The sequence below is a fragment of the Schistocerca serialis genome, chromosome 6 (assembly GCF_023864345.2).
Source record: "Schistocerca serialis cubense isolate TAMUIC-IGC-003099 chromosome 6, iqSchSeri2.2, whole genome shotgun sequence".
NCBI lineage: Eukaryota > Metazoa > Arthropoda > Insecta > Orthoptera > Acrididae > Schistocerca > Schistocerca serialis.
Genome location: NC_064643.1, coordinates 655577183 through 655598653, shown reverse-complemented (window position 1 = coordinate 655598653; position 21471 = coordinate 655577183). Strand labels below are relative to the sequence as shown.

At 50.1% G+C, this 21471-nt stretch overlaps 36 non-coding genes across 36 annotated transcripts; all 36 read right to left on the bottom strand.

Moving 5' to 3' along the window:
• Nucleotides 1-683: 683 nt before the first annotated feature.
• Trnan-guu (transfer RNA asparagine (anticodon GUU)) lies at nt 684-757 on the bottom strand. The gene has a single exon. It is a non-coding gene; the product is annotated as a tRNA-Asn (tRNA).
• A 333-nt stretch (nt 758-1090) lies between these two features.
• On the bottom strand, nt 1091-1162 carry Trnat-cgu (transfer RNA threonine (anticodon CGU)). Its single transcript has one exon. It is a non-coding gene; the product is annotated as a tRNA-Thr (tRNA).
• Nucleotides 1163-1851: 689 nt separating this feature from the next.
• On the bottom strand, nt 1852-1925 carry Trnan-guu (transfer RNA asparagine (anticodon GUU)). Its single transcript has one exon. It is a non-coding gene; the product is annotated as a tRNA-Asn (tRNA).
• A 333-nt stretch (nt 1926-2258) lies between these two features.
• Nucleotides 2259-2330, bottom strand: Trnat-cgu (transfer RNA threonine (anticodon CGU)). The gene has a single exon. It is a non-coding gene; the product is annotated as a tRNA-Thr (tRNA).
• A 689-nt stretch (nt 2331-3019) lies between these two features.
• Nucleotides 3020-3093, bottom strand: Trnan-guu (transfer RNA asparagine (anticodon GUU)). Its single transcript has one exon. It is a non-coding gene; the product is annotated as a tRNA-Asn (tRNA).
• A 333-nt stretch (nt 3094-3426) lies between these two features.
• On the bottom strand, nt 3427-3498 carry Trnat-cgu (transfer RNA threonine (anticodon CGU)). The gene has a single exon. It is a non-coding gene; the product is annotated as a tRNA-Thr (tRNA).
• Nucleotides 3499-4187: 689 nt separating this feature from the next.
• On the bottom strand, nt 4188-4261 carry Trnan-guu (transfer RNA asparagine (anticodon GUU)). Its single transcript has one exon. It is a non-coding gene; the product is annotated as a tRNA-Asn (tRNA).
• A 333-nt stretch (nt 4262-4594) lies between these two features.
• On the bottom strand, nt 4595-4666 carry Trnat-cgu (transfer RNA threonine (anticodon CGU)). The gene has a single exon. It is a non-coding gene; the product is annotated as a tRNA-Thr (tRNA).
• Nucleotides 4667-5355: 689 nt separating this feature from the next.
• Trnan-guu (transfer RNA asparagine (anticodon GUU)) lies at nt 5356-5429 on the bottom strand. The gene has a single exon. It is a non-coding gene; the product is annotated as a tRNA-Asn (tRNA).
• A 333-nt stretch (nt 5430-5762) lies between these two features.
• Trnat-cgu (transfer RNA threonine (anticodon CGU)) lies at nt 5763-5834 on the bottom strand. Its single transcript has one exon. It is a non-coding gene; the product is annotated as a tRNA-Thr (tRNA).
• Nucleotides 5835-6523: 689 nt separating this feature from the next.
• On the bottom strand, nt 6524-6597 carry Trnan-guu (transfer RNA asparagine (anticodon GUU)). Its single transcript has one exon. It is a non-coding gene; the product is annotated as a tRNA-Asn (tRNA).
• A 333-nt stretch (nt 6598-6930) lies between these two features.
• Nucleotides 6931-7002, bottom strand: Trnat-cgu (transfer RNA threonine (anticodon CGU)). Its single transcript has one exon. It is a non-coding gene; the product is annotated as a tRNA-Thr (tRNA).
• A 689-nt stretch (nt 7003-7691) lies between these two features.
• Nucleotides 7692-7765, bottom strand: Trnan-guu (transfer RNA asparagine (anticodon GUU)). The gene has a single exon. It is a non-coding gene; the product is annotated as a tRNA-Asn (tRNA).
• A 333-nt stretch (nt 7766-8098) lies between these two features.
• On the bottom strand, nt 8099-8170 carry Trnat-cgu (transfer RNA threonine (anticodon CGU)). The gene has a single exon. It is a non-coding gene; the product is annotated as a tRNA-Thr (tRNA).
• A 689-nt stretch (nt 8171-8859) lies between these two features.
• On the bottom strand, nt 8860-8933 carry Trnan-guu (transfer RNA asparagine (anticodon GUU)). The gene has a single exon. It is a non-coding gene; the product is annotated as a tRNA-Asn (tRNA).
• A 333-nt stretch (nt 8934-9266) lies between these two features.
• Nucleotides 9267-9338, bottom strand: Trnat-cgu (transfer RNA threonine (anticodon CGU)). The gene has a single exon. It is a non-coding gene; the product is annotated as a tRNA-Thr (tRNA).
• A 689-nt stretch (nt 9339-10027) lies between these two features.
• Nucleotides 10028-10101, bottom strand: Trnan-guu (transfer RNA asparagine (anticodon GUU)). The gene has a single exon. It is a non-coding gene; the product is annotated as a tRNA-Asn (tRNA).
• A 333-nt stretch (nt 10102-10434) lies between these two features.
• On the bottom strand, nt 10435-10506 carry Trnat-cgu (transfer RNA threonine (anticodon CGU)). The gene has a single exon. It is a non-coding gene; the product is annotated as a tRNA-Thr (tRNA).
• Nucleotides 10507-11195: 689 nt separating this feature from the next.
• Trnan-guu (transfer RNA asparagine (anticodon GUU)) lies at nt 11196-11269 on the bottom strand. The gene has a single exon. It is a non-coding gene; the product is annotated as a tRNA-Asn (tRNA).
• A 333-nt stretch (nt 11270-11602) lies between these two features.
• Trnat-cgu (transfer RNA threonine (anticodon CGU)) lies at nt 11603-11674 on the bottom strand. The gene has a single exon. It is a non-coding gene; the product is annotated as a tRNA-Thr (tRNA).
• Nucleotides 11675-12363: 689 nt separating this feature from the next.
• On the bottom strand, nt 12364-12437 carry Trnan-guu (transfer RNA asparagine (anticodon GUU)). Its single transcript has one exon. It is a non-coding gene; the product is annotated as a tRNA-Asn (tRNA).
• Nucleotides 12438-12770: 333 nt separating this feature from the next.
• On the bottom strand, nt 12771-12842 carry Trnat-cgu (transfer RNA threonine (anticodon CGU)). The gene has a single exon. It is a non-coding gene; the product is annotated as a tRNA-Thr (tRNA).
• A 689-nt stretch (nt 12843-13531) lies between these two features.
• Trnan-guu (transfer RNA asparagine (anticodon GUU)) lies at nt 13532-13605 on the bottom strand. The gene has a single exon. It is a non-coding gene; the product is annotated as a tRNA-Asn (tRNA).
• A 333-nt stretch (nt 13606-13938) lies between these two features.
• Nucleotides 13939-14010, bottom strand: Trnat-cgu (transfer RNA threonine (anticodon CGU)). The gene has a single exon. It is a non-coding gene; the product is annotated as a tRNA-Thr (tRNA).
• Nucleotides 14011-14699: 689 nt separating this feature from the next.
• Trnan-guu (transfer RNA asparagine (anticodon GUU)) lies at nt 14700-14773 on the bottom strand. The gene has a single exon. It is a non-coding gene; the product is annotated as a tRNA-Asn (tRNA).
• Nucleotides 14774-15106: 333 nt separating this feature from the next.
• Trnat-cgu (transfer RNA threonine (anticodon CGU)) lies at nt 15107-15178 on the bottom strand. Its single transcript has one exon. It is a non-coding gene; the product is annotated as a tRNA-Thr (tRNA).
• A 689-nt stretch (nt 15179-15867) lies between these two features.
• Nucleotides 15868-15941, bottom strand: Trnan-guu (transfer RNA asparagine (anticodon GUU)). The gene has a single exon. It is a non-coding gene; the product is annotated as a tRNA-Asn (tRNA).
• A 333-nt stretch (nt 15942-16274) lies between these two features.
• On the bottom strand, nt 16275-16346 carry Trnat-cgu (transfer RNA threonine (anticodon CGU)). The gene has a single exon. It is a non-coding gene; the product is annotated as a tRNA-Thr (tRNA).
• Nucleotides 16347-17035: 689 nt separating this feature from the next.
• On the bottom strand, nt 17036-17109 carry Trnan-guu (transfer RNA asparagine (anticodon GUU)). The gene has a single exon. It is a non-coding gene; the product is annotated as a tRNA-Asn (tRNA).
• A 333-nt stretch (nt 17110-17442) lies between these two features.
• Nucleotides 17443-17514, bottom strand: Trnat-cgu (transfer RNA threonine (anticodon CGU)). Its single transcript has one exon. It is a non-coding gene; the product is annotated as a tRNA-Thr (tRNA).
• A 689-nt stretch (nt 17515-18203) lies between these two features.
• Nucleotides 18204-18277, bottom strand: Trnan-guu (transfer RNA asparagine (anticodon GUU)). Its single transcript has one exon. It is a non-coding gene; the product is annotated as a tRNA-Asn (tRNA).
• Nucleotides 18278-18610: 333 nt separating this feature from the next.
• Trnat-cgu (transfer RNA threonine (anticodon CGU)) lies at nt 18611-18682 on the bottom strand. The gene has a single exon. It is a non-coding gene; the product is annotated as a tRNA-Thr (tRNA).
• A 689-nt stretch (nt 18683-19371) lies between these two features.
• Trnan-guu (transfer RNA asparagine (anticodon GUU)) lies at nt 19372-19445 on the bottom strand. The gene has a single exon. It is a non-coding gene; the product is annotated as a tRNA-Asn (tRNA).
• Nucleotides 19446-19778: 333 nt separating this feature from the next.
• Trnat-cgu (transfer RNA threonine (anticodon CGU)) lies at nt 19779-19850 on the bottom strand. The gene has a single exon. It is a non-coding gene; the product is annotated as a tRNA-Thr (tRNA).
• A 689-nt stretch (nt 19851-20539) lies between these two features.
• On the bottom strand, nt 20540-20613 carry Trnan-guu (transfer RNA asparagine (anticodon GUU)). The gene has a single exon. It is a non-coding gene; the product is annotated as a tRNA-Asn (tRNA).
• Nucleotides 20614-20946: 333 nt separating this feature from the next.
• Nucleotides 20947-21018, bottom strand: Trnat-cgu (transfer RNA threonine (anticodon CGU)). Its single transcript has one exon. It is a non-coding gene; the product is annotated as a tRNA-Thr (tRNA).
• Between the last annotated feature and the right edge of the window lie 453 nt (nt 21019-21471).

Here is a 21471-nt window from a genome sequence, read left to right as displayed (position 1 = left end):
ACTAGGCACGTCCACACTGCACGGCGTCTAAAGCGGAACTACTGAATCTTGCAGCCCTCGACCAGATATCGGACTTGGCACACAGCTGCTGCTGGGGGTGTCCACATTGCCGTTTTCCAAATCTCTTGAATGTTTCGCTCTTACGATCGACGACGAGCGTCGGCCCACCAAAAGTTAGCGGTCTGCACAATCCTGACCTAGTGCACAGCTTGTGGGATAGCGTGGCTCGACTGCGAAATGCGCCTTTCGGCTCCTCTCTCTGGCTACAGTGCGCTGTTGTCCACAGTGGCACTGGCGTTGCCCATGGGGCTTCATGTAAGGCGACTGCACGTCGCTCGGCCAACAGCGGCCTACTGCAGACCGACACTTAAGACACACCAAATACAAATCGACATCGAGAGACAGGCCCTGTCATATGGCACTCGCGACGTATATGCTGAAATTGAATGTAAAGAATACGTCTTTTGTAGCGGGCGTCCCTCTACTGCAGTGTCACACATGACGAATAAAAAGGAAAACAGCAGAACGTCTGTGTAGGGCCATGTTTTTACCTACAGTGTCACTTGGCTGAATGTGTATAAGGCTCTCTGGCATCACTCAAACGCAGCCAAATTGTCACACTAGCTGTGTATCTCTAACAAAGTTGACGTATGTCCTCACCTCGGTGCCGGTTAAAACGATTTCGCCCCCGGGTGGGCTCGAACCACCAACCTTTCGGTTAACAGCCGAACGCGCTAGCCGATTGCGCCACGGAGGCCTTGACTTTGGCTCCCTTGTGCTCTGTATATCAACGCAATTCGTATACCTTCTGCAGGAATCTCGCAGAATGGTAGCATTTGCTTACGCCTCTTCACATGGATAACGTGCATGCACACTGTAGCGAGGCTCGTAAACGAATGACATCGCCAAGCATGACATTATACTACAAAATGCATACAAACCAATGTTCTGCCTATGCATTCAGAAAACCTCTGAGGCCAGTAGAATACTTGTCATAGGTTGTAGAACATCCCTTTCATTCAGTGTACTGCCATGTGTTAGATGCTGCTCGAGATAGCTCCGCTCCTTGCAGGAAGGTTTAAAAAATGAATGCCTTCTGTGAGGTTCGAACTCACGACCCCTGGTTTACGAGACCAGTGCTCTACCACTGAGCTAAGAAGGCGGCAGCTTAGCGTTTGTGAGCTATCCCCAAATTGTTACTTCATCATACTGAATCTTGCAGCCCTCGACCAGATATCGGACTTGGCACACAGCTGCTGCTGGGGGTGTCCACATTGCCGTTTTCCAAATCTCTTGAATGTTTCGCCCTTACGATCGACGACGAGCGTCGGCCCACCAAAAGTTAGCGGTCTGCACAATCCTGACCTAGTGCACAGCTTGTGGGATAGCGTGGCTCGACTGCGAAATGCGCCTTTCGGCTCCTCTCTCTGGCTACAGTGCGCTGTTGTCCACAGTGGCACTGGCGTTGCCCATGGGGCTTCATGTAAGGCGACTGCACGTCGCTCGGCCAACAGCGGCCTACTGCAGACCGACACTTAAGACACACCAAATACAAATCGACATCGAGAGACAGGCCCTGTCATATGGCACTCGCGACGTATATGCTGAAATTGAATGTAAAGAATACGTCTTTTGTAGCGGGCGTCCCTCTACTGCAGTGTCACACATGACGAATAAAAAGGAAAACAGCAGAACGTCTGTGTAGGGCCATGTTTTTACCTACAGTGTCACTTGGCTGAATGTGTATAAGGCTCTGTGGCATCACTCAAACGCAGCCAAATTGTCACACTAGCTGTGTATCTCTAACAAAGTTGACGTATGTCCTCACCTCGGTGCCGGTTAAAACGATTTCGCCCCCGGGTGGGCTCGAACCACCAACCTTTCGGTTAACAGCCGAACGCGCTAGCCGATTGCGCCACGGAGGCCTTGACTTTGGCTCCCTTGTGCTCTGTATATCAACGCAATTCGTATACCTTCTGCAGGAATCTCGCAGAATGGTAGCATTTGCTTACGCCTCTTCACATGGATAACGTGCATGCACACTGTAGCGAGGCTCGTAAACGAATGACATCGCCAAGCATGACATTATACTACAAAATGCATACAAACCAATGTTCTGCCTATGCATTCAGAAAACCTCTGAGGCCAGTAGAATACTTGTCATAGGTTGTAGAACATCCCTTTCATTCAGTGTACTGCCATGTGTTAGATGCTGCTCGAGATAGCTCCGCTCCTTGCAGGAAGGTTTAAAAAATGAATGCCTTCTGTGAGGTTCGAACTCACGACCCCTGGTTTACGAGACCAGTGCTCTACCACTGAGCTAAGAAGGCGGCAGCTTAGCGTTTGTGAGCTATCCCCAAATTGTTACTTCATCATACTGAATCTTGCAGCCCTCGACCAGATATCGGACTTGGCACACAGCTGCTGCTGGGGGTGTCCACATTGCCGTTTTCCAAATCTCTTGAATGTTTCGCCCTTACGATCGACGACGAGCGTCGGCCCACCAAAAGTTAGCGGTCTGCACAATCCTGACCTAGTGCACAGCTTGTGGGATAGCGTGGCTCGACTGCGAAATGCGCCTTTCGGCTCCTCTCTCTGGCTACAGTGCGCTGTTGTCCACAGTGGCACTGGCGTTGCCCATGGGGCTTCATGTAAGGCGACTGCACGTCGCTCGGCCAACAGCGGCCTACTGCAGACCGACACTTAAGACACACCAAATACAAATCGACATCGAGAGACAGGCCCTGTCATATGGCACTCGCGACGTATATGCTGAAATTGAATGTAAAGAATACGTCTTTTGTAGCGGGCGTCCCTCTACTGCAGTGTCACACATGACGAATAAAAAGGAAAACAGCAGAACGTCTGTGTAGGGCCATGTTTTTACCTACAGTGTCACTTGGCTGAATGTGTATAAGGCTCTGTGGCATCACTCAAACGCAGCCAAATTGTCACACTAGCTGTGTATCTCTAACAAAGTTGACGTATGTCCTCACCTCGGTGCCGGTTAAAACGATTTCGCCCCCGGGTGGGCTCGAACCACCAACCTTTCGGTTAACAGCCGAACGCGCTAGCCGATTGCGCCACGGAGGCCTTGACTTTGGCTCCCTTGTGCTCTGTATATCAACGCAATTCGTATACCTTCTGCAGGAATCTCGCAGAATGGTAGCATTTGCTTACGCCTCTTCACATGGATAACGTGCATGCACACTGTAGCGAGGCTCGTAAACGAATGACATCGCCAAGCATGACATTATACTACAAAATGCATACAAACCAATGTTCTGCCTATGCATTCAGAAAACCTCTGAGGCCAGTAGAATACTTGTCATAGGTTGTAGAACATCCCTTTCATTCAGTGTACTGCCATGTGTTAGATGCTGCTCGAGATAGCTCCGCTCCTTGCAGGAAGGTTTAAAAAATGAATGCCTTCTGTGAGGTTCGAACTCACGACCCCTGGTTTACGAGACCAGTGCTCTACCACTGAGCTAAGAAGGCGGCAGCTTAGCGTTTGTGAGCTATCCCCAAATTGTTACTTCATCATACTGAATCTTGCAGCCCTCGACCAGATATCGGACTTGGCACACAGCTGCTGCTGGGGGTGTCCACATTGCCGTTTTCCAAATCTCTTGAATGTTTCGCCCTTACGATCGACGACGAGCGTCGGCCCACCAAAAGTTAGCGGTCTGCACAATCCTGACCTAGTGCACAGCTTGTGGGATAGCGTGGCTCGACTGCGAAATGCGCCTTTCGGCTCCTCTCTCTGGCTACAGTGCGCTGTTGTCCACAGTGGCACTGGCGTTGCCCATGGGGCTTCATGTAAGGCGACTGCACGTCGCTCGGCCAACAGCGGCCTACTGCAGACCGACACTTAAGACACACCAAATACAAATCGACATCGAGAGACAGGCCCTGTCATATGGCACTCGCGACGTATATGCTGAAATTGAATGTAAAGAATACGTCTTTTGTAGCGGGCGTCCCTCTACTGCAGTGTCACACATGACGAATAAAAAGGAAAACAGCAGAACGTCTGTGTAGGGCCATGTTTTTACCTACAGTGTCACTTGGCTGAATGTGTATAAGGCTCTGTGGCATCACTCAAACGCAGCCAAATTGTCACACTAGCTGTGTATCTCTAACAAAGTTGACGTATGTCCTCACCTCGGTGCCGGTTAAAACGATTTCGCCCCCGGGTGGGCTCGAACCACCAACCTTTCGGTTAACAGCCGAACGCGCTAGCCGATTGCGCCACGGAGGCCTTGACTTTGGCTCCCTTGTGCTCTGTATATCAACGCAATTCGTATACCTTCTGCAGGAATCTCGCAGAATGGTAGCATTTGCTTACGCCTCTTCACATGGATAACGTGCATGCACACTGTAGCGAGGCTCGTAAACGAATGACATCGCCAAGCATGACATTATACTACAAAATGCATACAAACCAATGTTCTGCCTATGCATTCAGAAAACCTCTGAGGCCAGTAGAATACTTGTCATAGGTTGTAGAACATCCCTTTCATTCAGTGTACTGCCATGTGTTAGATGCTGCTCGAGATAGCTCCGCTCCTTGCAGGAAGGTTTAAAAAATGAATGCCTTCTGTGAGGTTCGAACTCACGACCCCTGGTTTACGAGACCAGTGCTCTACCACTGAGCTAAGAAGGCGGCAGCTTAGCGTTTGTGAGCTATCCCCAAATTGTTACTTCATCATACTGAATCTTGCAGCCCTCGACCAGATATCGGATTTGGCACACAGCTGCTGCTGGGGGTGTCCACATTGCCGTTTTCCAAATCTCTTGAATGTTTCGCCCTTACGATCGACGACGAGCGTCGGCCCACCAAAAGTTAGCGGTCTGCACAATCCTGACCTAGTGCACAGCTTGTGGGATAGCGTGGCTCGACTGCGAAATGCGCCTTTCGGCTCCTCTCTCTGGCTACAGTGCGCTGTTGTCCACAGTGGCACTGGCGTTGCCCATGGGGCTTCATGTAAGGCGACTGCACGTCGCTCGGCCAACAGCGGCCTACTGCAGACCGACACTTAAGACACACCAAATACAAATCGACATCGAGAGACAGGCCCTGTCATATGGCACTCGCGACGTATATGCTGAAATTGAATGTAAAGAATACGTCTTTTGTAGCGGGCGTCCCTCTACTGCAGTGTCACACATGACGAATAAAAAGGAAAACAGCAGAACGTCTGTGTAGGGCCATGTTTTTACCTACAGTGTCACTTGGCTGAATGTGTATAAGGCTCTGTGGCATCACTCAAACGCAGCCAAATTGTCACACTAGCTGTGTATCTCTAACAAAGTTGACGTATGTCCTCACCTCGGTGCCGGTTAAAACGATTTCGCCCCCGGGTGGGCTCGAACCACCAACCTTTCGGTTAACAGCCGAACGCGCTAGCCGATTGCGCCACGGAGGCCTTGACTTTGGCTCCCTTGTGCTCTGTATATCAACGCAATTCGTATACCTTCTGCAGGAATCTCGCAGAATGGTAGCATTTGCTTACGCCTCTTCACATGGATAACGTGCATGCACACTGTAGCGAGGCTCGTAAACGAATGACATCGCCAAGCATGACATTATACTACAAAATGCATACAAACCAATGTTCTGCCTATGCATTCAGAAAACCTCTGAGGCCAGTAGAATACTTGTCATAGGTTGTAGAACATCCCTTTCATTCAGTGTACTGCCATGTGTTAGATGCTGCTCGAGATAGCTCCGCTCCTTGCAGGAAGGTTTAAAAAATGAATGCCTTCTGTGAGGTTCGAACTCACGACCCCTGGTTTACGAGACCAGTGCTCTACCACTGAGCTAAGAAGGCGGCAGCTTAGCGTTTGTGAGCTATCCCCAAATTGTTACTTCATCATACTGAATCTTGCAGCCCTCGACCAGATATCGGATTTGGCACACAGCTGCTGCTGGGGGTGTCCACATTGCCGTTTTCCAAATCTCTTGAATGTTTCGCCCTTACGATCGACGACGAGCGTCGGCCCACCAAAAGTTAGCGGTCTGCACAATCCTGACCTAGTGCACAGCTTGTGGGATAGCGTGGCTCGACTGCGAAATGCGCCTTTCGGCTCCTCTCTCTGGCTACAGTGCGCTGTTGTCCACAGTGGCACTGGCGTTGCCCATGGGGCTTCATGTAAGGCGACTGCACGTCGCTCGGCCAACAGCGGCCTACTGCAGACCGACACTTAAGACACACCAAATACAAATCGACATCGAGAGACAGGCCCTGTCATATGGCACTCGCGACGTATATGCTGAAATTGAATGTAAAGAATACGTCTTTTGTAGCGGGCGTCCCTCTACTGCAGTGTCACACATGACGAATAAAAAGGAAAACAGCAGAACGTCTGTGTAGGGCCATGTTTTTACCTACAGTGTCACTTGGCTGAATGTGTATAAGGCTCTGTGGCATCACTCAAACGCAGCCAAATTGTCACACTAGCTGTGTATCTCTAACAAAGTTGACGTATGTCCTCACCTCGGTGCCGGTTAAAACGATTTCGCCCCCGGGTGGGCTCGAACCACCAACCTTTCGGTTAACAGCCGAACGCGCTAGCCGATTGCGCCACGGAGGCCTTGACTTTGGCTCCCTTGTGCTCTGTATATCAACGCAATTCGTATACCTTCTGCAGGAATCTCGCAGAATGGTAGCATTTGCTTACGCCTCTTCACATGGATAACGTGCATGCACACTGTAGCGAGGCTCGTAAACGAATGACATCGCCAAGCATGACATTATACTACAAAATGCATACAAACCAATGTTCTGCCTATGCATTCAGAAAACCTCTGAGGCCAGTAGAATACTTGTCATAGGTTGTAGAACATCCCTTTCATTCAGTGTACTGCCATGTGTTAGATGCTGCTCGAGATAGCTCCGCTCCTTGCAGGAAGGTTTAAAAAATGAATGCCTTCTGTGAGGTTCGAACTCACGACCCCTGGTTTACGAGACCAGTGCTCTACCACTGAGCTAAGAAGGCGGCAGCTTAGCGTTTGTGAGCTATCCCCAAATTGTTACTTCATCATACTGAATCTTGCAGCCCTCGACCAGATATCGGATTTGGCACACAGCTGCTGCTGGGGGTGTCCACATTGCCGTTTTCCAAATCTCTTGAATGTTTCGCCCTTACGATCGACGACGAGCGTCGGCCCACCAAAAGTTAGCGGTCTGCACAATCCTGACCTAGTGCACAGCTTGTGGGATAGCGTGGCTCGACTGCGAAATGCGCCTTTCGGCTCCTCTCTCTGGCTACAGTGCGCTGTTGTCCACAGTGGCACTGGCGTTGCCCATGGGGCTTCATGTAAGGCGACTGCACGTCGCTCGGCCAACAGCGGCCTACTGCAGACCGACACTTAAGACACACCAAATACAAATCGACATCGAGAGACAGGCCCTGTCATATGGCACTCGCGACGTATATGCTGAAATTGAATGTAAAGAATACGTCTTTTGTAGCGGGCGTCCCTCTACTGCAGTGTCACACATGACGAATAAAAAGGAAAACAGCAGAACGTCTGTGTAGGGCCATGTTTTTACCTACAGTGTCACTTGGCTGAATGTGTATAAGGCTCTGTGGCATCACTCAAACGCAGCCAAATTGTCACACTAGCTGTGTATCTCTAACAAAGTTGACGTATGTCCTCACCTCGGTGCCGGTTAAAACGATTTCGCCCCCGGGTGGGCTCGAACCACCAACCTTTCGGTTAACAGCCGAACGCGCTAGCCGATTGCGCCACGGAGGCCTTGACTTTGGCTCCCTTGTGCTCTGTATATCAACGCAATTCGTATACCTTCTGCAGGAATCTCGCAGAATGGTAGCATTTGCTTACGCCTCTTCACATGGATAACGTGCATGCACACTGTAGCGAGGCTCGTAAACGAATGACATCGCCAAGCATGACATTATACTACAAAATGCATACAAACCAATGTTCTGCCTATGCATTCAGAAAACCTCTGAGGCCAGTAGAATACTTGTCATAGGTTGTAGAACATCCCTTTCATTCAGTGTACTGCCATGTGTTAGATGCTGCTCGAGATAGCTCCGCTCCTTGCAGGAAGGTTTAAAAAATGAATGCCTTCTGTGAGGTTCGAACTCACGACCCCTGGTTTACGAGACCAGTGCTCTACCACTGAGCTAAGAAGGCGGCAGCTTAGCGTTTGTGAGCTATCCCCAAATTGTTACTTCATCATACTGAATCTTGCAGCCCTCGACCAGATATCGGATTTGGCACACAGCTGCTGCTGGGGGTGTCCACATTGCCGTTTTCCAAATCTCTTGAATGTTTCGCCCTTACGATCGACGACGAGCGTCGGCCCACCAAAAGTTAGCGGTCTGCACAATCCTGACCTAGTGCACAGCTTGTGGGATAGCGTGGCTCGACTGCGAAATGCGCCTTTCGGCTCCTCTCTCTGGCTACAGTGCGCTGTTGTCCACAGTGGCACTGGCGTTGCCCATGGGGCTTCATGTAAGGCGACTGCGCGTCGCTCGGCCAACAGCGGCCTACTGCAGACCGACACTTAAGACACACCAAATACAAATCGACATCGAGAGACAGGCCCTGTCATATGGCACTCGCGACGTATATGCTGAAATTGAATGTAAAGAATACGTCTTTTGTAGCGGGCGTCCCTCTACTGCAGTGTCACACATGACGAATAAAAAGGAAAACAGCAGAACGTCTGTGTAGGGCCATGTTTTTACCTACAGTGTCACTTGGCTGAATGTGTATAAGGCTCTGTGGCATCACTCAAACGCAGCCAAATTGTCACACTAGCTGTGTATCTCTAACAAAGTTGACGTATGTCCTCACCTCGGTGCCGGTTAAAACGATTTCGCCCCCGGGTGGGCTCGAACCACCAACCTTTCGGTTAACAGCCGAACGCGCTAGCCGATTGCGCCACGGAGGCCTTGACTTTGGCTCCCTTGTGCTCTGTATATCAACGCAATTCGTATACCTTCTGCAGGAATCTCGCAGAATGGTAGCATTTGCTTACGCCTCTTCACATGGATAACGTGCATGCACACTGTAGCGAGGCTCGTAAACGAATGACATCGCCAAGCATGACATTATACTACAAAATGCATACAAACCAATGTTCTGCCTATGCATTCAGAAAACCTCTGAGGCCAGTAGAATACTTGTCATAGGTTGTAGAACATCCCTTTCATTCAGTGTACTGCCATGTGTTAGATGCTGCTCGAGATAGCTCCGCTCCTTGCAGGAAGGTTTAAAAAATGAATGCCTTCTGTGAGGTTCGAACTCACGACCCCTGGTTTACGAGACCAGTGCTCTACCACTGAGCTAAGAAGGCGGCAGCTTAGCGTTTGTGAGCTATCCCCAAATTGTTACTTCATCATACTGAATCTTGCAGCCCTCGACCAGATATCGGATTTGGCACACAGCTGCTGCTGGGGGTGTCCACATTGCCGTTTTCCAAATCTCTTGAATGTTTCGCCCTTACGATCGACGACGAGCGTCGGCCCACCAAAAGTTAGCGGTCTGCACAATCCTGACCTAGTGCACAGCTTGTGGGATAGCGTGGCTCGACTGCGAAATGCGCCTTTCGGCTCCTCTCTCTGGCTACAGTGCGCTGTTGTCCACAGTGGCACTGGCGTTGCCCATGGGGCTTCATGTAAGGCGACTGCACGTCGCTCGGCCAACAGCGGCCTACTGCAGACCGACACTTAAGACACACCAAATACAAATCGACATCGAGAGACAGGCCCTGTCATATGGCACTCGCGACGTATATGCTGAAATTGAATGTAAAGAATACGTCTTTTGTAGCGGGCGTCCCTCTACTGCAGTGTCACACATGACGAATAAAAAGGAAAACAGCAGAACGTCTGTGTAGGGCCATGTTTTTACCTACAGTGTCACTTGGCTGAATGTGTATAAGGCTCTGTGGCATCACTCAAACGCAGCCAAATTGTCACACTAGCTGTGTATCTCTAACAAAGTTGACGTATGTCCTCACCTCGGTGCCGGTTAAAACGATTTCGCCCCCGGGTGGGCTCGAACCACCAACCTTTCGGTTAACAGCCGAACGCGCTAGCCGATTGCGCCACGGAGGCCTTGACTTTGGCTCCCTTGTGCTCTGTATATCAACGCAATTCGTATACCTTCTGCAGGAATCTCGCAGAACGGTAGCATTTGCTTACGCCTCTTCACATGGATAACGTGCATGCACACTGTAGCGAGGCTCGTAAACGAATGACATCGCCAAGCATGACATTATATTACAAAATGCATACAAACCAATGTTCTGCCTATGCATTCAGAAAACCTCTGAGGCCAGTAGAATACTTGTCATAGGTTGTAGAACATCCCTTTCATTCAGTGTACTGCCATGTGTTAGATGCTGCTCGAGATAGCTCCGCTCCTTGCAGGAAGGTTTAAAAAATGAATGCCTTCTGTGAGGTTCGAACTCACGACCCCTGGTTTACGAGACCAGTGCTCTACCACTGAGCTAAGAAGGCGGCAGCTTAGCGTTTGTGAGCTATCCCCAAATTGTTACTTCATCATACTGAATCTTGCAGCCCTCGACCAGATATCGGATTTGGCACACAGCTGCTGCTGGGGGTGTCCACATTGCCGTTTTCCAAATCTCTTGAATGTTTCGCCCTTACGATCGACGACGAGCGTCGGCCCACCAAAAGTTAGCGGTCTGCACAATCCTGACCTAGTGCACAGCTTGTGGGATAGCGTGGCTCGACTGCGAAATGCGCCTTTCGGCTCCTCTCTCTGGCTACAGTGCGCTGTTGTCCACAGTGGCACTGGCGTTGCCCATGGGGCTTCATGTAAGGCGACTGCACGTCGCTCGGCCAACAGCGGCCTACTGCAGACCGACACTTAAGACACACCAAATACAAATCGACATCGAGAGACAGGCCCTGTCATATGGCACTCGCGACGTATATGCTGAAATTGAATGTAAAGAATACGTCTTTTGTAGCGGGCGTCCCTCTACTGCAGTGTCACACATGACGAATAAAAAGGAAAACAGCAGAACGTCTGTGTAGGGCCATGTTTTTACCTACAGTGTCACTTGGCTGAATGTGTATAAGGCTCTGTGGCATCACTCAAACGCAGCCAAATTGTCACACTAGCTGTGTATCTCTAACAAAGTTGACGTATGTCCTCACCTCGGTGCCGGTTAAAACGATTTCGCCCCCGGGTGGGCTCGAACCACCAACCTTTCGGTTAACAGCCGAACGCGCTAGCCGATTGCGCCACGGAGGCCTTGACTTTGGCTCCCTTGTGCTCTGTATATCAACGCAATTCGTATACCTTCTGCAGGAATCTCGCAGAATGGTAGCATTTGCTTACGCCTCTTCACATGGATAACGTGCATGCACACTGTAGCGAGGCTCGTAAACGAATGACATCGCCAAGCATGACATTATACTACAAAATGCATACAAACCAATGTTCTGCCTATGCATTCAGAAAACCTCTGAGGCCAGTAGAATACTTGTCATAGGTTGTAGAACATCCCTTTCATTCAGTGTACTGCCATGTGTTAGATGCTGCTCGAGATAGCTCCGCTCCTTGCAGGAAGGTTTAAAAAATGAATGCCTTCTGTGAGGTTCGAACTCACGACCCCTGGTTTACGAGACCAGTGCTCTACCACTGAGCTAAGAAGGCGGCAGCTTAGCGTTTGTGAGCTATCCCCAAATTGTTACTTCATCATACTGAATCTTGCAGCCCTCGACCAGATATCGGATTTGGCACACAGCTGCTGCTGGGGGTGTCCACATTGCCGTTTTCCAAATCTCTTGAATGTTTCGCCCTTACGATCGACGACGAGCGTCGGCCCACCAAAAGTTAGCGGTCTGCACAATCCTGACCTAGTGCACAGCTTGTGGGATAGCGTGGCTCGACTGCGAAATGCGCCTTTCGGCTCCTCTCTCTGGCTACAGTGCGCTGTTGTCCACAGTGGCACTGGCGTTGCCCATGGGGCTTCATGTAAGGCGACTGCACGTCGCTCGGCCAACAGCGGCCTACTGCAGACCGACACTTAAGACACACCAAATACAAATCGACATCGAGAGACAGGCCCTGTCATATGGCACTCGCGACGTATATGCTGAAATTGAATGTAAAGAATACGTCTTTTGTAGCGGGCGTCCCTCTACTGCAGTGTCACACATGACGAATAAAAAGGAAAACAGCAGAACGTCTGTGTAGGGCCATGTTTTTACCTACAGTGTCACTTGGCTGAATGTGTATAAGGCTCTGTGGCATCACTCAAACGCAGCCAAATTGTCACACTAGCTGTGTATCTCTAACAAAGTTGACGTATGTCCTCACCTCGGTGCCGGTTAAAACGATTTCGCCCCCGGGTGGGCTCGAACCACCAACCTTTCGGTTAACAGCCGAACGCGCTAGCCGATTGCGCCACGGAGGCCTTGACTTTGGCTCCCTTGTGCTCTGTATATCAACGCAATTCGTATACCTTCTGCAGGAATCTCGCAGAATGGTAGCATTTGCTTACGCCTCTTCACATGGATAACGTGCATGCACACTGTAGCGAGGCTCGTAAACGAATGACATCGCCAAGCATGACATTATACTACAAAATGCATACAAACCAATGTTCTGCCTATGCATTCAGAAAACCTCTGAGGCCAGTAGAATACTTGTCATAGGTTGTAGAACATCCCTTTCATTCAGTGTACTGCCATGTGTTAGATGCTGCTCGAGATAGCTCCGCTCCTTGCAGGAAGGTTTAAAAAATGAATGCCTTCTGTGAGGTTCGAACTCACGACCCCTGGTTTACGAGACCAGTGCTCTACCACTGAGCTAAGAAGGCGGCAGCTTAGCGTTTGTGAGCTATCCCCAAATTGTTACTTCATCATACTGAATCTTGCAGCCCTCGACCAGATATCGGATTTGGCACACAGTTGCTGCTGGGGGTGTCCACATTGCCGTTTTCCAAATCTCTTGAATGTTTCGCCCTTACGATCGACGACGAGCGTCGGCCCACCAAAAGTTAGCGGTCTGCACAATCCTGACCTAGTGCACAGCTTGTGGGATAGCGTGGCTCGACTGCGAAATGCGCCTTTCGGCTCCTCTCTCTGGCTACAGTGCGCTGTTGTCCACAGTGGCACTGGCGTTGCCCATGGGGCTTCATGTAAGGCGACTGCACGTCGCTCGGCCAACAGCGGCCTACTGCAGACCGACACTTAAGACACACCAAATACAAATCGACATCGAGAGACAGGCCCTGTCATATGGCACTCGCGACGTATATGCTGAAATTGAATGTAAAGAATACGTCTTTTGTAGCGGGCGTCCCTCTACTGCAGTGTCACACATGACGAATAAAAAGGAAAACAGCAGAACGTCTGTGTAGGGCCATGTTTTTACCTACAGTGTCACTTGGCTGAATGTGTATAAGGCTCTGTGGCATCACTCAAACGCAGCCAAATTGTCACACTAGCTGTGTATCTCTAACAAAGTTGACGTATGTCCTCACCTCGGTGCCGGTTAAAACGATTTCGCCCCCGGGTGGGCTCGAACCACCAACCTTTCGGTTAACAGCTGAACGCGCTAGCCGATTGCGCCACGGAGGCCTTGACTTTGGCTCCCTTGTGCTCTGTATATCAACGCAATTCGTATACCTTCTGCAGGAATCTCGCAGAATGGTAGCATTTGCTTACGCCTCTTCACATGGATAACGTGCATGCACACTGTAGCGAGGCTCGTAAACGAATGACATCGCCAAGCATGACATTATACTACAAAATGCATACAAACCAATGTTCTGCCTATGCATTCAGAAAACCTCTGAGGCCAGTAGAATACTTGTCATAGGTTGTAGAACATCCCTTTCATTCAGTGTACTGCCATGTGTTAGATGCTGCTCGAGATAGCTCCGCTCCTTGCAGGAAGGTTTAAAAAATGAATGCCTTCTGTGAGGTTCGAACTCACGACCCCTGGTTTACGAGACCAGTGCTCTACCACTGAGCTAAGAAGGCGGCAGCTTAGCGTTTGTGAGCTATCCCCAAATTGTTACTTCATCATACTGAATCTTGCAGCCCTCGACCAGATATCGGATTTGGCACACAGCTGCTGCTGGGGGTGTCCACATTGCCGTTTTCCAAATCTCTTGAATGTTTCGCCCTTACGATCGACGACGAGCGTCGGCCCACCAAAAGTTAGCGGTCTGCACAATCCTGACCTAGTGCACAGCTTGTGGGATAGCGTGGCTCGACTGCGAAATGCGCCTTTCGGCTCCTCTCTCTGGCTACAGTGCGCTGTTGTCCACAGTGGCACTGGCGTTGCCCATGGGGCTTCATGTAAGGCGACTGCACGTCGCTCGGCCAACAGCGGCCTACTGCAGACCGACACTTAAGACACACCAAATACAAATCGACATCGAGAGACAGGCCCTGTCATATGGCACTCGCGACGTATATGCTGAAATTGAATGTAAAGAATACGTCTTTTGTAGCGGGCGTCCCTCTACTGCAGTGTCACACATGACGAATAAAAAGGAAAACAGCAGAACGTCTGTGTAGGGCCATGTTTTTACCTACAGTGTCACTTGGCTGAATGTGTATAAGGCTCTGTGGCATCACTCAAACGCAGCCAAATTGTCACACTAGCTGTGTATCTCTAACAAAGTTGACGTATGTCCTCACCTCGGTGCCGGTTAAAACGATTTCGCCCCCGGGTGGGCTCGAACCACCAACCTTTCGGTTAACAGCCGAACGCGCTAGCCGATTGCGCCACGGAGGCCTTGACTTTGGCTCCCTTGTGCTCTGTATATCAACGCAATTCGTATACCTTCTGCAGGAATCTCGCAGAATGGTAGCATTTGCTTACGCCTCTTCACATGGATAACGTGCATGCACACTGTAGCGAGGCTCGTAAACGAATGACATCGCCAAGCATGACATTATACTACAAAATGCATACAAACCAATGTTCTGCCTATGCATTCAGAAAACCTCTGAGGCCAGTAGAATACTTGTCATAGGTTGTAGAACATCCCTTTCATTCAGTGTACTGCCATGTGTTAGATGCTGCTCGAGATAGCTCCGCTCCTTGCAGGAAGGTTTAAAAAATGAATGCCTTCTGTGAGGTTCGAACTCACGACCCCTGGTTTACGAGACCAGTGCTCTACCACTGAGCTAAGAAGGCGGCAGCTTAGCGTTTGTGAGCTATCCCCAAATTGTTACTTCATCATACTGAATCTTGCAGCCCTCGACCAGATATCGGATTTGGCACACAGTTGCTGCTGGGGGTGTCCACATTGCCGTTTTCCAAATCTCTTGAATGTTTCGCCCTTACGATCGACGACGAGCGTCGGCCCACCAAAAGTTAGCGGTCTGCACAATCCTGACCTAGTGCACAGCTTGTGGGATAGCGTGGCTCGACTGCGAAATGCGCCTTTCGGCTCCTCTCTCTGGCTACAGTGCGCTGTTGTCCACAGTGGCACTGGCGTTGCCCATGGGGCTTCATGTAAGGCGACTGCACGTCGCTCGGCCAACAGCGGCCTACTGCAGACCGACACTTAAGACACACCAAATACAAATCGACATCGAGAGACAGGCCCTGTCATATGGCACTCGCGACGTATATGCTGAAATTGAATGTAAAGAATACGTCTTTTGTAGCGGGCGTCCCTCTACTGCAGTGTCACACATGACGAATAAAAAGGAAAACAGCAGAGCGTCTGTGTAGGGCCATGTTTTTACCTACAGTGTCACTTGGCTGAATGTGTATAAGGCTCTGTGGCATCACTCAAACGCAGCCAAATTGTCACACTAGCTGTGTATCTCTAACAAAGTTGACGTATGTCCTCACCTCGGTGCCGGTTAAAACGATTTCGCCCCCGGGTGGGCTCGAACCACCAACCTTTCGGTTAACAGCCGAACGCGCTAGCCGATTGCGCCACGGAGGCCTTGACTTTGGCTCCCTTGTGCTCTGTATATCAACGCAATTCGTATACCTTCTGCAGGAATCTCGCAGAATGGTAGCATTTGCTTATGCCTCTTCACATGGATAACGTGCATGCACACTGTAGCGAGGCTCGTAAACGAATGACATCGCCAAGCATGACATTATACTACAAAATGCATACAAACCAATGTTCTGCCTATGCATTCAGAAAACCTCTGAGGCCAGTAGAATACTTGTCATAGGTTGTAGAACATCCCTTTCATTCAGTGTACTGCCATGTGTTAGATGCTGCTCGAGATAGCTCCGCTCCTTGCAGGAAGGTTTAAAAAATGAATGCCTTCTGTGAGGTTCGAACTCACGACCCCTGGTTTACGAGACCAGTGCTCTACCACTGAGCTAAGAAGGCGGCAGCTTAGCGTTTGTGAGCTATCCCCAAATTGTTACTTCATCATACTGAATCTTGCAGCCCTCGACCAGATATCGGATTTGGCACACAGCTGCTGCTGGGGGTGTCCACATTGCCGTTTTCCAAATCTCTTGAATGTTTCGCCCTTACGATCGACGACGAGCGTCGGCCCACCAAAAGTTAGCGGTCTGCACAATCCTGACCTAGTGCACAGCTTGTGGGATAGCGTGGCTCGACTGCGAAATGCGCCTTTCGGCTCCTCTCTCTGGCTACAGTGCGCTGTTGTCCACAGTGGCACTGGCGTTGCCCATGGGGCTTCATGTAAGGCGACTGCACGTCGCTCGGCCAACAGCGGCCTACTGCAGACCGACACTTAAGACACACCAAATACAAATCGACATCGAGAGACAGGCCCTGTCATATGGCACTCGCGACGTATATGCTGAAATTGAATGTAAAGAATACGTCTTTTGTAGCGGGCGTCCCTCTACTGCAGTGTCACACATGACGAATAAAAAGGAAAACAGCAGAACGTCTGTGTAGGGCCATGTTTTTACCTACAGTGTCACTTGGCTGAATGTGTATAAGGCTCTGTGGCATCACTCAAACGCAGCCAAATTGTCACACTAGCTGTGTATCTCTAACAAAGTTGACGTATGTCCTCACCTCGGTGCCGGTTAAAACGATTTCGCCCCCGGGTGGACTCGAACCACCAACCTTTCGGTTAACAGCCGAACGCGCTAGCCGATTGCGCCACGGAGGCCTTGACTTTGGCTCCCTTGTGCTCTGTATATCAACGCAATTCGTATACCTTCTGCAGGAATCTCGCAGAATGGTAGCATTTGCTTATGCCTCTTCACATGGATAACGTGCATGCACACTGTAGCGAGGCTCGTAAACGAATGACATCGCCAAGCATGACATTATACTACAAAATGCATACAAACCAATGTTCTGCCTATGCATTCAGAAAACCTCTGAGGCCAGTAGAATACTTGTCATAGGTTGTAGAACATCCCTTTCATTCAGTGTACTGCCATGTGTTAGATGCTGCTCGAGATAGCTCCGCTCCTTGCAGGAAGGTTTAAAAAATGAATGCCTTCTGTGAGGTTCGAACTCACGACCCCTGGTTTACGAGACCAGTGCTCTACCACTGAGCTAAGAAGGCGGCAGCTTAGCGTTTGTGAGCTATCCCCAAATTGTTACTTCATCATACTGAATCTTGCAGCCCTCGACCAGATATCGGATTTGGCACACAGCTGCTGCTGGGGGTGTCCACATTGCCGTTTTCCAAATCTCTTGAATGTTTCGCCCTTACGATCGACGACGAGCGTCGGCCCACCAAAAGTTAGCGGTCTGCACAATCCTGACCTAGTGCACAGCTTGTGGGATAGCGTGGCTCGACTGCGAAATGCGCCTTTCGGCTCCTCTCTCTGGCTACAGTGCGCTGTTGTCCACAGTGGCACTGGCGTTGCCCATGGGGCTTCATGTAAGGCGACTGCACGTCGCTCGGCCAACAGCGGCCTACTGCAGACCGACACTTAAGACACACCAAATACAAATCGACATCGAGAGACAGGCCCTGTCATATGGCACTCGCGACGTATATGCTGAAATTGAATGTAAAGAATACGTCTTTTGTAGCGGGCGTCCCTCTACTGCAGTGTCACACATGACGAATAAAAAGGAAAACAGCAGAACGTCTGTGTAGGGCCATGTTTTTACCTACAGTGTCACTTGGCTGAATGTGTATAAGGCTCTGTGGCATCACTCAAACGCAGCCAAATTGTCACACTAGCTGTGTATCTCTAACAAAGTTGACGTATGTCCTCACCTCGGTGCCGGTTAAAACGATTTCGCCCCCGGGTGGACTCGAACCACCAACCTTTCGGTTAACAGCCGAACGCGCTAGCCGATTGCGCCACGGAGGCCTTGACTTTGGCTCCCTTGTGCTCTGTATATCAACGCAATTCGTATACCTTCTGCAGGAATCTCGCAGAATGGTAGCATTTGCTTACGCCTCTTCACATGGATAACGTGCATGCACACTGTAGCGAGGCTCGTAAACGAATGACATCGCCAAGCATGACATTATACTACAAAATGCATACAAACCAATGTTCTGCCTATGCATTCAGAAAACCTCTGAGGCCAGTAGAATACTTGTCATAGGTTGTAGAACATCCCTTTCATTCAGTGTACTGCCATGTGTTAGATGCTGCTCGAGATAGCTCCGCTCCTTGCAGGAAGGTTTAAAAAATGAATGCCTTCTGTGAGGTTCGAACTCACGACCCCTGGTTTACGAGACCAGTGCTCTACCACTGAGCTAAGAAGGCGGCAGCTTAGCGTTTGTGAGCTATCCCCAAATTGTTACTTCATCATACTGAATCTTGCAGCCCTCGACCAGATATCGGATTTGGCACACAGCTGCTGCTGGGGGTGTCCACATTGCCGTTTTCCAAATCTCTTGAATGTTTCGCCCTTACGATCGACGACGAGCGTCGGCCCACCAAAAGTTAGCGGTCTGCACAATCCTGACCTAGTGCACAGCTTGTGGGATAGCGTGGCTCGACTGCGAAATGCGCCTTTCGGCTCCTCTCTCTGGCTACAGTGCGCTGTTGTCCACAGTGGCACTGGCGTTGCCCATGGGGCTTCATGTAAGGCGACTGCACGTCGCTCGGCCAACAGCGGCCTACTGCAGACCGACACTTAAGACACACCAAATACAAATCGACATCGAGAGACAGGCCCTGTCATATGGCACTCGCGACGTATATGCTGAAATTGAATGTAAAGAATACGTCTTTTGTAGCGGGCGTCCCTCTACTGCAGTGTCACACATGACGAATAAAAAGGAAAACAGCAGAACGTCTGTGTAGGGCCATGTTTTTACCTACAGTGTCACTTGGCTGAATGTGTATAAGGCTCTGTGGCATCACTCAAACGCAGCCAAATTGTCACACTAGCTGTGTATCTCTAACAAAGTTGACGTATGTCCTCACCTCGGTGCCGGTTAAAACGATTTCGCCCCCGGGTGGGCTCGAACCACCAACCTTTCGGTTAACAGCCGAACGCGCTAGCCGATTGCGCCACGGAGGCCTTGACTTTGGCTCCCTTGTGCTCTGTATATCAACGCAATTCGTATACCTTCTGCAGGAATCTCGCAGAATGGTAGCATTTGCTTATGCCTCTTCACATGGATAACGTGCATGCACACTGTAGCGAGGCTCGTAAACGAATGACATCGCCAAGCATGACATTATACTACAAAATGCATACAAACCAATGTTCTGCCTATGCATTCAGAAAACCTCTGAGGCCAGTAGAATACTTGTCATAGGTTGTAGAACATCCCTTTCATTCAGTGTACTGCCATGTGTTAGATGCTGCTCGAGATAGCTCCGCTCCTTGCAGGAAGGTTTAAAAAATGAATGCCTTCTGTGAGGTTCGAACTCACGACCCCTGGTTTACGAGACCAGTGCTCTACCACTGAGCTAAGAAGGCGGCAGCTTAGCGTTTGTGAGCTATCCCCAAATTGTTACTTCATCATACTGAATCTTGCAGCCCTCGACCAGATATCGGATTTGGCACACAGCTGCTGCTGGGGGTGTCCACATTGCCGTTTTCCAAATCTCTTGAATGTTTCGCCCTTACGATCGACGACGAGCGTCGGCCCACCAAAAGTTAGCGGTCTGCACAATCCTGACCTAGTGCACAGCTTGTGGGATAGCGTGGCTCGACTGCGAAATGCGCCTTTCGGCTCCTCTCTCTGGCTACAGTGCGCTGTTGTCCACAGTGGCACTGGCGTTGCCCATGGGGCTTCATGTAAGGCGACTGCACGTCGCTCGGCCAACAGCGGCCTACTGCAGACCGACACTTAAGACACACCAAATACAAATCGACATCGAGAGACAGGCCCTGTCATATGGCACTCGCGACGTATATGCTGAAATTGAATGTAAAGAATACGTCTTTTGTAGCGGGCGTCCCTCTACTGCAGTGTCACACATGACGAATAAAAAGGAAAACAGCAGAACGTCTGTGTAGGGCCATGTTTTTACCTACAGTGTCACTTGGCTGAATGTGTATAAGGCTCTGTGGCATCACTCAAACGCAGCCAAATTGTCACACTAGCTGTGTATCTCTAACAAAGTTGACGTATGTCCTCACCTCGGTGCCGGTTAAAACGATTTCGCCCCCGGGTGGGCTCGAACCACCAACCTTTCGGTTAACAGCCGAACGCGCTAGCCGATTGCGCCACGGAGGCCTTGACTTTGGCTCCCTTGTGCTCTGTATATCAACGCAATTCGTATACCTTCTGCAGGAATCTCGCAGAATGGTAGCATTTGCTTACGCCTCTTCACATGGATAACGTGCATGCACACTGTAGCGAGGCTCGTAAACGAATGACATCGCCAAGCATGACATTATACTACAAAATGCATACAAACCAATGTTCTGCCTATGCATTCAGAAAACCTCTGAGGCCAGTAGAATACTTGTCATAGGTTGTAGAACATCCCTTTCATTCAGTGTACTGCCATGTGTTAGATGCTGCTCGAGATAGCTCCGCTCCTTGCAGGAAGGTTTAAAAAATGAATGCCTTCTGTGAGGTTCGAACTCACGACCCCTGGTTTACGAGACCAGTGCTCTACCACTGAGCTAAGAAGGCGGCAGCTTAGCGTTTGTGAGCTATCCCCAAATTGTTACTTCATCATACTGAATCTTGCAGCCCTCGACCAGATATCGGATTTGGCACACAGCTGCTGCTGGGGGTGTCCACATTGCCGTTTTCCAAATCTCTTGAATGTTTCGCCCTTACGATCGACGACGAGCGTCGGCCCACCAAAAGTTAGCGGTCTGCACAATCCTGACCTAGTGCACAGCTTGTGGGATAGCGTGGCTCGACTGCGAAATGCGCCTTTCGGCTCCTCTCTCTGGCTACAGTGCGCTGTTGTCCACAGTGGCACTGGCGTTGCCCATGGGGCTTCATGTAAGGCGACTGCACGTCGCTCGGCCAACAGCGGCCTACTGCAGACCGACACTTAAGACACACCAAATACAAATCGACATCGAGAGACAGGCCCTGTCATATGGCACTCGCGACGTATATGCTGAAATTGAA